At 39.3% G+C, this 13,832-nt stretch overlaps 1 long non-coding RNA gene across 4 annotated transcripts in view; it reads left to right on the forward strand.

Moving 5' to 3' along the window:
- The first annotated feature begins 240 nt into the window (after window positions 1-240).
- Window positions 241-13,832, forward strand: part of LOC110341093 — a 170,882-nt gene continuing 157,290 nt past the window's right edge. For all 4 annotated transcript variants that reach the window (XR_005874221.1, XR_005874220.1, XR_005874222.1 and 1 more), the window contains exon 1: window positions 241-468. This is a non-coding gene — a long non-coding RNA (uncharacterized LOC110341093). The remainder of the gene's footprint in view (window positions 469-13,832) is intronic.

The raw sequence follows: 13,832 nt of genomic DNA on the forward strand, positions 1-13,832 counted from the left end.
TCATACTAAGCAGGCCATATGTTTGAGTCAGGCTAGCCCTATATGTTTGTTTTCTGAGCCGAAGTCTCTGCAGATCTTTAGGGGAGAAATAACATGTATCTTTCTGGGAATCACAAGTGACCTAATTTCTCTAGAATGAGACATGACCACATTGTTTATATTTTGTTTGTTTGTTACCAGGCAATGGAGACGGAGACTCCTAGGATGTAGTGTTAGTTGTCCTTTGTACCTTTAGCGCATCAACAGAGGGAAGAGGGTAAAGCTACTTTGGGGAGCAGAGGAGGCTAGAAAGAAGGTAAACAGTAAAGACAGACAAGCAAGACAGCAGCGGTGGAAAGGGAAGAGAGAAGGCCTTGGTACAGAGGAGGATTTTCTATCTATGAAGAAAAGAGAACAATAGTGCTTGCCAGCTGATGATGTCCAGGCCCAGAAACAGCACACCACACAGCACTTGACTCCTTCCAAATGGTGAGCTTCACAAATGTGTTTCTATGATCTGGATATTTTACCCCCAGAAGATTTACACCATAAGCATTTCTTGGCAGGAGCTGCTTTAATGAATGGTCTAATAGGCCTTAGGGGGATTGTTTCACAATTGACGGGTATGTATGTGCCTTTATCTAAGCTGAGAGGACTTGGATAAGGCTTTAAAGAATACATTCTTTATTTTCCCTTTGTAATCAGAGTTGACTGGGACTGTGCAAACTATTTGCTTCTTGTTTCTTTATTAGCACATATTTAATTTCCGCCACAAGATACTCTTTACTGGATGACTCACCATCCTGTATGGACAGAGAGCAAAGAGAAATTCAAACTTTAACAATATTGATGCCATGAAGTCCCTCAGTGGACATCTTGCTTGCTTCTAATTTCTCTGCAATACACACACACACACACACACACACACACACACACACACACACACGCACGCACGCACGCACATGCATGCACAGTCACATGCACACACACACAGGCATACACACACATAACACACAGGTATGTGATGTGTACATGAGAGAGGACAGAGAGTGAGAGGGAAGGGGGAGATAGATGATAGATAGATAGATAGATAGATAGATAGATAGATAGATAGATACTTCATAATATAGAAGGATCTTACAGATTTGTTATATTTTCCCCTTTTGCCTCCTTCATTTCCTCCTAGTAAGATGAATTTGGGAAATCAGAAGGATGGAAGTTTGACCCTAATTGGCCATCTTGAGGGACATGTGCACATGCGAGCTTTCAACATATAGTGAAAAATGTGCTTCACTGTTACATACATGGACTTCAGTGAAGTATGATCTTCTCAGAGACCCCTTCTGTTGGGACATTCTTAGGCTGTGATTGACTTGTGAGTGTGTTTTGGAGAAAGTCCTGAGGAGGGACTATAGTCTGTCAGAGGAAAGAAATAATCCAACATAGAGAATACAGCTTAGAGGTTTTAGACTTTACTACAAGTTAGGGTTATCAATAGTTTGTACATCTCATTATAATTTTGTAACTTTTCTATCTATCTATTACTACATCTAGTAAATCATTAACATCCAGTGATCTTGCCTGTCATTAACAATGATCATAAAGAGATTTTTCATCTGTAGACAATTCTTTAAAATGGAATATTTGGGGAATAATTCTGGATAAGAACTGGCTCTTTGACAGTCACTACAAAGGCCATGTGTATCCATCAGTATGGAAATGATTAATACCGGATAAGTTCAGTTACATATGGTTATGCAAGATTCACAGTGAGCAAGAACTTTTTCATTTAAGAATTGGTACAGGTACCTCATGATTGATATATAGGTACCGGGTACTACCACTCAAGTTTCAAAAGTGATTGCTTATTATATTTATTTTAATCTTGTCAACATTATTATTCTCTTATTTTCAAAACTAAAAAAATCATTTCTGCTATTTTCTCCTTCTATCCTTTTCTTGTGTTAATATTTTAAAAGACTTAGTGGCAACTGGAACAATAATTAATCTTTTCAAATCTTTCTGGATCAAAAGTTACCATACCTTCTGTGATTCTGTTTTTTTCCTGTTTATAATAAATCATTGGCAGGTTCTAACCTACTCTTTTTTTTTTTTTGGTTTTTACAAGACAGGGCTTCTCTGTATTGTTTTGGAGGCTGTCGGTCCAGCCCAGCCTCGAACTCACAGAGATATGCCTGCCTCTGCCTCCCCAATGCTGGGATTAAAGGCGTGCACCACCACCGCCCGGCCGACAATTGTATGGTTTTTAAACAGAAGGTCTTCAGGAAAAGCTGCCTTCCCCAACCTGACTTGGGGCACACCCAAGGCATTCTAGTTTCTGGAGGGTTATTGTCAAGGACTCCTCTCCTCCTCCAACCCCTCCTTTCATGTCACACACTCACACCCTTATTCAGGAACTTCCTTGCTACCTGAGGCTCAGATTGGGATTTAGGACTAGTTCTTACTTCTATGTTGTAATCTCTTTACAGGGCCTGAGAGGGAAACTTAAAGGAGGGTTTCCCCCTCTTTCTTGGAACCAAGTCCATGTTGATTCCCAGCTCTTTCTTCTCCCATTTCCTTGGGCTCCTTTATTTCAGTGGTGAAATGAAACCTGTGTCTATTGATGATCCACATGTCCCTCCTTCCATGATTACATGAGGAAGTTATCATTTTCCCCACTTTCTGCCTCCTCCTTGTCCATCTTGCTAGGAGGTTTGACTTGTTTACAGACTACTGTGACACCAGCACCCAATGCTCCTGACAGTTGAACTCCCTATGGTTCCAGGGTGTCCCTTTGGTTGAGAGATCTTAGGTGAATTGTAAGTTTTCTGAGCTTTATTTTACTGGAAATTAGGGCTCTGATATTTGTCCCGTGAAGTCGTTGTGACAATAGTACACAATTCTGATAAAACATATCCCATCTAGCAGGCTGCAAGTCAGTTCTTGCCACTAAGATGTTAATCAGGTAGAAAACATGAAAGACAGAAATGTGACCACTTCTCTTGTGCCGTCTAAGCAGACACCAGGCATGTTTTATGGTAAATGTAGCCTGGAGTAGTTAGTGACTTGTTAACATCCAATTACTTTCTTCACTACTGTTTTCCGATTAATTATGGAAGGGAAAGTTTGTCTGTCTACCTGGTAGAATTTTTATTTTCTTTTGATACTTTTTACCATGTTTATTTTGTATGACGGGCACAATGACACTCTAATCTTCCTGCGGTGTCTCAAGGACATCGGCCTTGTTCTTTATCACTTGGATGAAGTTGATCATCAAAGCAAGCAGGAGCTACCAGAAATGTGTTTATGAAGGGCTTAGAGAATTAGCGCACACCCCACAAAAGTTCCCAGGAAGTCTAGGGAGAGATTGACTCCAGTTGCTCACACTCAGACAAGTAACTGTTGATCTAACCCTTTCCTGACCTTTTCTTCTTATTTCGTTCTCCAGATTTTTTCATAGTTCTGAGATAGCTTCCCAAATATATTTCCTTTGCATAAGAACTTGATTCAGTGTCTGATTTTAAATAACTTTAAAATATATAATTTTTTACATTTTTTAAAATTTTTTGAGATTATAGCATTATACAGACTGAGTCAGTTATATTTATGTGTTTAGGAATTTACACACATATGTAATATGTTTGTAACAACAATTAGAGAGAAATTAGTCTCCAAAAGATCCTCAAGAAATGGAAATCAACACAACGGTACAATGATACCACTTGAAAACAAAATTAATGCACTTTTTTGTTAAAAGAAAAAACCCCACAAATTAACCAAAAGTCAAATGAGTTCTAAGTGATGGCTGAATCACACAGTAACACCCCACCCCCACTCAGATTGGCCTAATCAAGTGGGAAATAGCAAGCAAAACACTTACTGAAACACAAAGTGAGAAAATAAAATTGTAGGATGGAAATGGTAAGTTAGAAGTTATTGTGAACTGTAGTCAAACATTTGACTAAAAGCTGGGCAACATGGCTCATGTCAGTAATTCTAGCATTTTGGGAGGCTGTGGCAAGAGATTGTCATGAGTTTGAGGCCAGCCTTGGCTGCTGAGTAAGAACATGCATTTTAAATAAGAGTTTGGTATGTGCTATGGCATGGTATTTGTGCTGTGGAGGCTCAGAAACTGAAGGGAGGCACACACTTGGCAAAATAACCACTCACACAATTGACTCTTTTAATCTGAGAGAGTAAAACTTAGTTCTCTAGGGCCAGCAAAAAAGGGAAAACACACACACACACACACACACACACACACACACACACACGCCTTCAACATGTCAGGGTCTTCCTTCCTTCCTTCTTCCCTTCCTTCTTCCCTTCCTTCCTCCCTCCTTCCCTCCTTCCCTCCCTCCCTCCCTCCCTCCCTCCCTCCCTCCCTCCCTCCCTTCCTTCCTTCCTTCCTTCTTGCCTACCTGCCTTTCTTTACTTCTTTCCTGATATACTCCTTCTGTATATCTTTCTTTTTTCCTTACAGCTTATACACCCCAGCAAAATCTCTTAAGCAGTATAAAAATTACAACATGGTTACATTCTGATTTTCAAGTGAATGATTATAATGAATATACATTAAAAACAGTTTTCCCTTTCATGATGAAATGTTTGATGTATTACAGGTGAAAAATAAATTATTTAAGGATCCACCTACAGAATGTGTAAGCAATTTGTTATAGATTAACAAAGTATAAGCAAGCCAGGTATTTTTCTCAGCCACTTCTGTTACTGGCAGGTTGCATTTTACAGTTACAAAGAGAGGATCAATCACTTTATTATTTATCTCAAAAGGTAATCTTATAAACAATTTTTAAAAGAATCATAAATCTGAACTTTTATATGTGAAAAACTATCAGTCATTTCTACTTTAAATACTCAGGGTGCATACTCCCTCATCAACAGTTTTTATTAAATCATATCAGGAAGCTGAGGGCAGAAATGGGTATGAGAAATCAGTCATCGTCTTTGATCACCAACCCATCCTAACAAGGAAAGCACATATGCCAGTAATGACCAAGCTTCCTTTGGTTTTGTTCCCTGACCTCAACAAGCCCTTTGCTAAACTATCAAAAGTGTGCCTTTCTAGACTTTAAATTGTTCCCCAAGATTTTCTATACCAAAGCCATTAACAAAAACATCTTAACCTAACTTTACTAACAATATACATGCCTAAATTCTTTCTAAGGGTGATGGTTGAATTATTAAGCCATGCTTGGAAAAGTCAGTAACTACTATTGTAAGTACCAGTAACACAGCCTGGCAAGTGGCTAGAAACCCCCTGAGAGTTTTCATACAGTTCATGGATTATGAGAGACATGCTGACCCTGAAGGCAATAAGCAGAGCTATGTTCAATAACAGCATGAAGTCCTCAGGACATGTGGTCCTCAGGGCTCTGCCTCTCCAAGGCTCACATGGCATGGTTTTGCTGGATGCACTTGCTGTTCCTCTCGTGTGGCCCCTGGTAATAGTCAGAATTATGGAATCATTAAATTATGAAGCAGAGTTTTGAAAGAATACCTTCTCTCAATGAGGTAATAGTCTAGGTTGGGGAGCAAAAATGCATCTAAGAAATTAACACAGTATGAGTTTGTACTAATTTAGACACCTGTTGACCATCTATTGGCATGGTTTTGGTGTTTTTTAGGGAAAGTATAACAACTGTGACCCTGAGTACTACATTATAGTAACTCAACCAATTATGGGGACCAGAACTACTACTATTATTGAGTGTTAGTCTTTGAAAATAATTTTTCAATCATCTGATAGAATTTAAAGGTATCATAAATACTGTCCCCTTTTTTATTCTTCCCTTTCTTCTATACCACAGCAAGGAAAACCCCATCTCTAAACTTCACAAAAATGCCTGTGGAATAATTAACTAGCATGTCTGAGATTAATAACCCAACCCTGTGTTTCACTGGTATGTTTCTAGACTACACATTGAAGCCATTCCTATATCTAGACAAGTGTGTGTTTTCCTATCCCAAGGCTGCTGTAGGGAGAGAGAACATGACTCCTGAGGAAGGTAACCACTGAGGTATGAGTTAGATATGGATGATGGACTCAGAAAGTATAGGGAAGTGTGGGGGCCATCTTACTCATCTGGAAGTTTCCCACTGGCTCCTGGCTCTCTTAAGGATGGCTCTTGTTGAGTGAATGGTCCTTGTTCTAATGAAATGGTGAGTTCTGAGGAAGGACAGTGAATCATGATGGTATAAAAGAGAGAAGCCTTTGGTCACCCTGTGTAGACTGAATGCTATTTGTTCAGTATATAGTATTAAAAGGCTCAGGAAGATGGCTGCTGAGAGACCCTTGCTGACTGAGTGATGGGGAAAGATCTTTAAAGTATAATTTCATGGGATGTCAGGGGAACTTTCAAGAGTCGTGTGGGAGATAGGTTATGATGACTAGGTTGGAGAGATTTTCTGATTATCAGTTTTCTAAGTGGTGCATCTTGGGAAATGACATATGGGAAGTTTGATAACAGAATATTATATTCCTTAGTCGATTTAGTGCAGGGGCTATTTTTACAAATAATCTGAGTAATTTTTCCTACTCTTTATGCTCAGCAGGGATCTTAGGTTATATTCTACTAGGTAATTTTCTGTACATTGGGAGAGTACATGGTGGTGGTTACGCTTGAGATGGGGAGCAGGGAAGAACGTTCTGAAACCTGGCTTCTACCATTGCCTTGCAGTGGGAGTGTGACATGTGACTCCGTTCCCTCATCTATGTGATAGAGATGTTAAAAGTATCTATCTCACAGTGTCAGAAGAATCAAATGAGTTAAAAGGCAAAATGACCCACAGTCACTACTCAGTAATTGTTTCCCATGAAAATGGCATACACTCAGCCGGAAAGCCTAGCAATGCAAACACATGGACCTTGCTATTAAGTCAGGCATGGAACATATCTAGCTGTGCTTTTTGCCTGATGTGTGATCTGCTATTTAACTATTATGTTTACATTTATAAGTCTGTAAATTGTGATCATAGTGTCACTTTGCTTCTTTTTTTCTGAGAAATAAAAAGTATGTGATGCTTCATGAATTGTCTGGCATGGAATAAATTCTCTTTCTTCCTCTCTACTTAGACTGTTCATGACTGACCCTGTCTCAAAAAGAAAAGAAAATCTATGTCCAAAAGAAGTTCTAATGGACAATAAATACATGAAAAATCAATGCTAAAGAAATGCAAGTGGCAACTACTTTGAGTTTCCATCTCATCCCAATCAGAAGGGCTGCTATCACAACAAATGATGGCAAGGAGGTAGAGTGGGGAAATCCTTATACACTGTTGCTAGAGATTGGTGCAGACACAATGAGATTTGTATGGAAGTTCTTTAGAAAATCAAATAGAACTATCTAAAATCTATATATACCAATCTTGATTATGATTCCCAAAGCAGTAAATCAAAGGCTGTACAGTACAGAGCTACTTGCACACCTGTATTTATCATGGAACTATTCACAACCAAATCATAGAATCAGTGTAAGTGTCCATCGGTATATGAATGGGTAAAGGAAATGTATGTATAAAGAAAAATTGAAGCCTTTTATCATTCAAAATAATGACCCTAATCTAGTTACTTATATATTTGGGGAACATGTCATCCTCAGATTCCCTCACCTTCCACTTTGTTAGACTCCAGAGCAGTAGCAGAAGTCAAACCCCAGAGAGAGTCTTGGAAAGAGGAAGAACAAAGCAGACATAATGTATACTCTGTGTGTGCACAGGCATGTGTGCATGTGTGTGTATATGAGTGTTTGTGTTTGTGTGTGTGTGTTTGTGTGTTGTGGTGTGTTTGTATGTATGTGTTATATTGTGTATCTATGTGTGCAGAGACCAGAGGTTGACATCAGGTGTCAGGCATCCTGGATTTTGAGACAGAGTTTCCCATTGAATCTGCAACTCCTTGGTTGACACTGAATAGATTGGCTGGACAGTGATCTCCAGGGTTCTATCTGTCTCTGCATCTCTAATTCTGGGAATATGAACATGTCTGGCTGACCATGCTGACTTTTTCATGTGGTTTTGGGTATGGAAACCAGTCCTCATGCCTGCCTAGTTTGCATTTACTGACTCAGTTATCTCTGCAGTGCCTATGCGCACAGTTCATCTTGTTCTAGCTTCCAGCTGACTGTTTTATTTGCTTAATGAGGGAAAAATGAAAATGAAGGATACCCAGTTTAGGAAAGTGAGGATCATAGTGTCATTCCAAACCCATGGCTTCTGTGACTGGCACAGAATACACTCTCATGAAGATGGTCCTACTGCCAATCCTGGGGCAGTAGAAGATTACAAATTGTTACTGGTGTGAAGCCAGCTTGACTAATCTTTCCACCTTAAAGCTATAGCGACAGGGGTGAGCCATATTCATTTCCTGCTGACCATACGCAGCACTCTGCTCCTGGTAGCCCGGAGCCTGAAAATATAAGGTATTAGAAGCAGCCCCACTCCCACTCCCGGGGGATCAGAAAGAAGCTGGCTTAGAACTATTTTGAAACAGTCAAACTTTTTAGTTCTTAGGAAACCTTCACAATTGTGGGACAGAAGGTCACTCAGTAGAAAAAAAATTACAGGAGTAGTCATCTGCATACATGTCTGAGTCTATCCAGCATGTTGATGCTATGCATTCCTAGGTTACTATCTTATGCTTAATAATGATTTTCAGTTACTACTCACGCTACTTGTGCGTAGTGGGGGAGAGATGGCAGGGATGAGAAAGCTGCTTGTTACTTTTATCCATTGTACAGCCTTCAGGGAAAAAATAGAGATTCTCTTTATCCCCACTACATGCCCCGTGCGGTCCATATGGTCTTGTTCAAAGGTTTAATTTGGAATTTGGGAACATGGATCCTGAGGATGCGCTGGCAGGGATAGAAGGGGAGGTTGGGAGGAAGCCATTTCAGAGGGAAGTTGCTAGCTAGACGCTAGCAGCTAGAGTCAATGAAAGGAGAAAAGTGGTTAGGGAAAGGTGTAGAAAAGAGGTTCATAGTAACTGACCCCCTGAAGAGAGAAAGGGAGGTCCTAGGGAGAAGGAAGCGGATGGTGACAGGTCTGGTGGTAGAATTCTGGTTCAGGAAGCCCAGAGAGAAGATGGGCTGAGACCCTATGCAAGTCCTTCTCCATTGCAGGGAAAGAGGAAGCCCTGGGAGCAATCAAGGGAACAGTTCAGTGCAGGCTCCTTCTCCTGATACTTCTTAATGCTGGCTCATGAGTTTTCTGTGTAAGGCAAGGAGTACAGCATGGTACACAGAACTGAGTAGGTTACAAACTCCAGGAGAGTCACAAGAAGTGGGATGAAAGGCAAGGAAAGCAGCCCGAGGGGTAGGAGGGAAGGTGTAAAGGGAGAGTGAGGGGACTCACGGTGACAGGCACATGTGGTCATTTTTCTTTATACTCTTCTATGTCTGTTGCTCAATAAGAGTTTTAATGACATACTTATAAATCATGACACTTATACCTTTTAGAATGTATAATTCAGTAAGTTTTAGCATATTGATAAAGTGCTGTCTTTGTCACCACTCTGTTCATAGAACACTTGACCCATTACTAGTCATTCACTGCTCTCACCAAATCCCAAGACCACACATCTGCTCTCCGTCCCCGTGGGTTTGCCTATTCTGGACATTTTGTATAAGTAGAAACAACAATGCCTGTTCCTCTGTGAATGGCTTCCTTTACTTAGTAGAGTTTTCAGGGTTCCTGTTTTATCTCTGAGTCAAGTCAAATCACAGAGTTTCCCTAAGGAATCTGTCAGACAAGTCCAATGTGGTGATTCTTCAGAGATGAAGGCTTTTTTTTTGACACTCCAAAATTGTTCTGGTCCCTTCCTTGGATGCTAGTTTGCTGATCTCATAGCATCCCTGGTTTCAAATTGTAGGATTTTGAGATTATTATGGCCATTAGAAGACAGAGTGACAGCAGGATAAATTCAAATGCCAAAAAAAAAACTGGATGACCTGACTTTTGGAAATAAAGCAAAGCCCTAAAGACTTTGGCTAACCTCCACAGATCTGGGAAAGTCAATATTAGCATTTTCTCTACTCCATTCATTCTTCTGCAGAGAGATAAGCATTTGGTGGTTCCTATACTGTCATCTGGAAGGTGACTCTTTCCTGGTATTTTGAAGCTCTTTTCCACTGATTATAGAAGAAAACTTAGGAAGAGCACAAACATTTATGGAAATGAAATAAATTCTATCACATTAAAATTTATTACTATCAGGAGGTGGTTGCACACATCTTTAATCCCAGAACTCAGAGGCAGAAGCAGGCAGATCTCTGTGAGTTCGGGGCCAGCCTGGTCTACTGAGTGAGTTCCATGACAGCCAGGGCTGTTACACAGAGAAAACCTGTCTCAAAAAACAACAACAACAACAAAAAACCCTGTTTATCATCACTTGGAATATCATTACTGTTTTATGCCCTTTTCATATCATTTTCTGATTATAGTAACCAAATAGTGTGAGGGCTATAAAGTAAGTTTGCTGAAGAGTATTGTGTCAATGTCTAACAAGAAGGTGAATTTAGTGCAAAAATGAGTCCAAGTTAGAAAATGAAGAATAATGTAAGAGTAAAAGTTAAAACTGCTCATAATTTCAAAACACAGGCATTTTCCTTTCCACTATCCTAAGAATTCTTCTGTATATTATACACCCTATGCTCAATTACATGTATTTATGTGTGTGTATGTATTTTATTCATATATAAGAATATTTTAATTAAGTATTTGTCATAGGATTATATTTTTCTTAACATAAAAAGACTATTTTTTCATGTTTATAATCTTTGGAAGTATAATATTCTACTAATTATATATCTATATATATAATTTTATTCTGTAAACTTTAGTTTTAAAGAACACATGTTAAGGAGGCACAGTTTCCTCATCTAGGGCAGCTATGCTACTTCCTACATAATAATAAAAAATAGTATTGTCTCAAATATCCCTGTAACAACTTTACGTCTCTGATCAGTTGAGATAAATTGCTAAAAGACTTATAATTTTAAGTTGTTTGTTTTTTTTTTTTTGGTTTTAAGAGACAGGGTTTCTCTGTATTGTTTTGGAGGCTGTCGGACCAGCCCCGACCTCAGACTCACAGAGATCCATCTGCCTCTGCCTTCTGAGTGTTGGGATTAAAGGCATGCACCACCACCGCCCAGCATAAGTTTAAGTTTTAAAGTTTATATTAAGTACTTGCAACTTATATAGGAAAATTACCAAGTTCAAAACACAAACATATTTTCTCTATTTTCATAACAGAAAGAAAATTTGTAGAACTATATGTTAGATATATAAAAGTATACAAATCACAAGACTGGTGAATCTTGAAAAAGTGAGTACTGGTATGGCAATCATGCTGGTCAAGATCAGGATGATGTGGAAGACAATGATGATGGGACAATGCCATGCTGTGCTTTGTATCCCAAGTGGACCTCAACCTCATGACGCCCCCATCTTAGCCTTCTGTGCTAGAATTCCAGTCAGGTGCTACCATGGTGAATTAGCCAGACTGTATTCTGTGAATAACTGTCATATGTCTAATATTGGAGTTGTTCCTACGAAGACTAGATTACTAAAATCAGATTCTTCTGAGATTTTCAGTTCTCTCATCTTCTGTAGCTATGGTCTAGAGTACAATGTTTGAACGTTCTGTAGCTCAAGTTCCTCATTCCTAAAATTAAAAAAAAAACATCAGTATGTACTTCCCGGGATTGTGTGACAAGTGTAAAATGAGTTGAGCAGGTAGTAGTGAAATCCAGTTCTTCTTCTTCTTCTTCTTCTTCTTCTTCTTCTTCTTCTTCTTCTTCTTCTTCTTCTTCTTCTTCTTCTTGCCTCCTACATGATGCAGATGCTTACACTTTCCTCAAGAGAACAAGGGCTTCATCAAATAAGGACCATGCACAATTAAGCAGAGTGATGTGGAGTGGAAAAGAAAAACACAGCTTAGCTTTCTCTGCTATATTTTCATCTCATATGAAAGAATATTCACATGTCAGTCATGTACGCAATATTTAGTGTATCTAAACTAATATGTCAGGATCCATGGAGACATGTTCAATTTTATAAATTTGATAATTGCTCCTAAGAGACTGCTATTGTGTTTTATTTGGTTTGGAATAAACATGGAAATTATCTTACTCCGTATTGCATTTTTCTGTTTTCTGTAAAACACAATACCTGAAGAAGAGTACTTGTCAATTGTAGGCCTCCATTTAGCTCATAGTTTGAAGGCTGAAAGTTCAATTTCAGATAGACACATCTATTGGGCTTTGATGAGGGTTTTCTTGGCTACAATACATGGCAGAGAATGGGAAGGGAACAGCTGTATGTACACAGAGTGGTCTTGCTGGTCTCTTGAGTCTCTATAAAACTACATCAATCTCTTTGGAGGGACATTCCGAGGGATCTAATCAGTTTCAATAGGCTCCCCTTCATAAAGTTTCCACTACCCCAATCACTGTCCAACTGGGAGTTGAGTTTCTAGCTCATGAACCCTGACTTCAACAATATCCAAGTTGTAGCATGGATTCTTTTTGAAGTGCCCTGTGTCTTTTGGGCATTTGGTTTAACTCTATACCTTCCTCCAAGGTCAGTACAATAGTACCAATGTTCTACTAACTTTTAGTACCTTTTATTGACCAATTATTAGACAGATGTAATAGTCTTGAAGCCATTATTGATGTCTGTCTTCTATTCCTCGCCTTGATTTTTAAGGCACTGGGACCAATAAATACACAAATGTTTATAAGATTATATGCATGTTAAAATATAGTCATTATTTATAGTAGTCACTAAATGTCAGGATAAGAGTGATATAAAATAAGCACCATTTTCCAAAGAGATGTCCATTGAACCAGGGGACCACAGGGGAAAAAAGGTTGGGCAGTTTGTGAGTACTGTCCCTCTAAGAGGTTAAGGCATGCATTCTTCCTCTCCCAGGATGAAGAAAGTTTGCAGCTGGATGGAAGAGACTTGCAACAAAGAGGAAACTCTGTAAAAGCCATAGACGTACCTCAGAAAAGTCTGGGACAAAGTCTGAGAATATGAGCAAGGGCTGTTATAGGATTATTGTATTTTCTTTCTGTGTGAGAATTTGGAAACTAAATCCTATGTAATCAAGAAAGTGGAAAGACAGAACACCTTAAAAGAACATAGGAGTGAGGGGACAAGGGTTAGAAAAGGGTAAGAGGTGGAAAGATATTAAGAAATTAAGATACGTAGGGTAATGCCATTAAGGGACCAGCACAATGGGAAAGTTGAGTGAATAAGGACAAAGAATGGGTGTATGAAATTAAGATAGTATGGGAAGCTCACAGAGCAGGAGCAATAGATGGAGACCCTGACAACAAAGAGTAAAGGATTGGGATGGTTTAGGATATAAGAGAGGTTAAATCCTGTAAGTGAATGGAGACAGTGAGACAAAGAGTTACAGTGGCTGACAAAAAAAGTGGCCTCCGACTATTGGACAGGTATGAGTTTCCTTGTTCATTTATCAAAGTATGGCAAAGAGCTATCAAAGGGAGGCAGCTGAGGAAACCTGGTCTTGACCCCTGTTACAGTTCCTTGGGGATCTCTGTCTTATCTAAGGAAAGGAATATTTTCATCCTATGTTCTGTAGCATAGATCTGCTGCCTTTAGTCCAACCACTCTGTGCAGCAGGTACTTGTGGGAGAGAATATCTTGTGAGAAAATTGTATGTCATTTATAGACACTTAACACTTGAGGATAATTCACACATGCACACACATACATACACAGGCACATGCACACACACATGCACATAGGTGTGCACACTCCCATGTGCACACACACACACACACACACCTACCTCTGGGGGGCACTGT

The sequence above is a fragment of the Mesocricetus auratus genome, unplaced genomic scaffold (assembly GCF_017639785.1).
Source record: "Mesocricetus auratus isolate SY011 unplaced genomic scaffold, BCM_Maur_2.0 Super-Scaffold_100676, whole genome shotgun sequence".
Taxonomy (NCBI): domain Eukaryota; kingdom Metazoa; phylum Chordata; class Mammalia; order Rodentia; family Cricetidae; genus Mesocricetus; species Mesocricetus auratus.